The following is a 2,781-nucleotide window of genomic DNA, read 5'->3' as shown; positions in this document are numbered from 1 at the left end:
GCCTTGGTATCAGTTCCTCTTTTCCCCCTCCCTCCTCCACACTCCTACCCTCATGAACTTTTGATTAATTTTAAATAATTATTATTTTCATATCTTACACCATCCACTGCCTCCCTTTACCCATGTTTCTGTTGTGTGTCCCCCTTGGGGGTGGGGTTATAAGTCAATCATTGTGATCAGTTCCCCCTTTCTCCCCCTTTCCCCCCCAACTTCCCCTGTCCTCATGGTATCACTACTTCCATTATTGTCCCTGAGGGGTTTATCTGCACTGGATTCCATGTTGAGAGCTCATATCTGTACCAGTGTACATGCTCTGGTCTAGCCAGGTTCGTAAGCTGGAGTCCTGACAGTGGGGAGTGGGTGGGAAGGAAGCATTAAAGAACTAGAGGAATGTTGTGTGTTTTGTAGGTGCTATAATGCACCTTGACTGGTTCATCCATTCCTTGTGACCCTTCTGTGAGGGGATGTCCAATTGTCTATAGATGGGATTTGGGTCTCCACTCAGAACCTCTTCTTTCGCATCAACATGATTGTTGTTTTGGGTCTTCTGGAAAGACCATCAATTTCGCATAATTCAAATTGAAGCTGAAGAAAATCAAAACAGATCTAAGAGAGCCAAAATACAACCTTGAGTTTATCTCACTTGAATTTAGAGATAATCTCAACAACAGATCTGACACACTGAACACTTATTTGATCAAAGAGTAGATGAGTTGTCGGGATGCCATCAGAACATGACACACAACGCAAGCAAATGAGAATGAAGATGAGAGGATAGACAAAAAAGGCAAAAGTGCGTGCTAGAAGAGACTCTGAAATTTAATCTTAATGAAGATTAAAGCAAATGGGAGGAATGATAGTAAAGGAGCTGAAAAGAAAACTTCAAAAGGCAGCTCAAGAAGACAAAGGAAAGCATCCAACAAAGAATCAAGTACTGGAATTAGGACACCCAAAGGGAAGCTGGTCTTAACACGAAAGGGCTATAGAAAATTCAAGTCAATAGTTGCACCATTGAAGGATTCTAAGGGCAAAATACTGAATGATGCAGGAAACTTTAAAGAAAATGGAAGAAATACAATCATTGTGGAAAAAAAAAAGGCCCATATTCAATCATTTCGGGCGGTGGTTTATGATCAAGAACCATTAGTACGGAAGGAAGACTTAACCCTATAACGCCGAGCACGATGTTTTTGTAACATTTAATTATAACATTTATTATAAATCCATGGACGAATGTGACAATTTGGTTACATTTAAAAACATTGCAAATTTTATATTTTAATATATTTTGGTTGTTATATATATTGATAACTATGAAAGTAAAAAATAAAAACAAAAAATTTTTTTCTTGAAACTGCACTGAAGGCATTAGTGAAAAGAAAGGTTCCCGGAATTGGTGGAATACCAACTGCAATGATTCAAACACGGATGCAGCATTGGACGCACTTGCTCATCCAGGCAAGAAACCTGGACGACTGGTACTTGGTCAACTCACTGGAAAAGATCCACATTTGTGCCAATTACAAAAAAAGTGACACAACAGAGTGCAGAAGTTATTGAACAATATCATTAATATTACATACATGTAAAATTTTGTTGAAGGCAATTAAAAAATAGAGCAGTACACTGACAAGGATCTGGAAGAAATTCAAGCTGAATTCAGAAGAGAATGTGGAATAAGAGATATCACTGCTGACGTCAACTAGATCTTGGCTGAAAGCAGAGAATACCATAAAGATGTTTACGTGTGTTTCGTTGACCATACAAAGGCATTTAAGTGTGTGGATCATAACAGTGGGTTTCAAACATTTTTGACCACGACCCATAGTAAGAAATAGCTTTACATCAAATCTGCACATGAGCATATATGCGTGAAAAGTTAAAAAACAAGCCAGTATTTACTTTACCATATGCAATTCTTCCTGTTACTCTCTTCACAGCCTCTTAAATTGTATTGTTATAGTTCATTGTTTTCCATTAACATCAAGACCCAACTTGATGTAAAACGCACAGTGACTATAATTCTCATCCTTGTTATCATGATCATCTTTCGACACTAACAGCAAGTTGCAGCTCTGGGGGCATCGTGGGTTAAGAGTCCGGCCGCTAAGGTTAAGGTCAGAGTCTGAAACCACCAGCTGCTGTGCGGGAGAAAGATGAGACTTTCTCCTCGGTACAGGCTACCGGTCTCACAAAGCCAAGGCGGCAGTTCTCCTCTATCCGATGGGGCTGCTATGAGTTGGAAACAACTCTATGGCAGTGGGTTTTTTGAGTTAATGACTGAGTTCATTTATTATATCTCCCACAACGACTGTATTTGTGATACATCACATACTTACTGAACTACAAGGAACATAGCAACACCCGCTAGCAGAGCGACGCCGATGGCTATGCTGGCAGCTACCATCACTCGAACGAGAGCTGGTCTATTCGGGATCAGACCTAATAATGGAAAGAATTCTCATGACGATGCGTTTCGACTGTGCCTAAGACTTCAGACACTTTTCATCGTGGTTATTTCAAAGAGCAATGAAAGATACAACCAGAAAGCCCACTGCCATCGAGTCATTGCCAACTCACAGTGGCCCTGGAGGACAGGCTAGAACAGCCTCTGGGAGTTTCCGAGCCTAACTCTTTTTTTTTTTTTTCTTTTTTTTTCTAACATTTTATTAGGGGCTCATACAACTGTTATCCCAATCCATACACACATCAATTGTGTAAAGCGCATTTGTACATCGTTTCTCAAAACATTTTCTCTCCATTTAAACCCCCGACATTAGG

The sequence above is a fragment of the Echinops telfairi genome, unplaced genomic scaffold (assembly GCF_000313985.2).
Source record: "Echinops telfairi isolate 266 unplaced genomic scaffold, ASM31398v2 ScPeMD7_655;HRSCAF=1070, whole genome shotgun sequence".
NCBI lineage: Eukaryota > Metazoa > Chordata > Mammalia > Afrosoricida > Tenrecidae > Echinops > Echinops telfairi.
Note: the sequence above shows the minus strand (reverse complement) of the source record.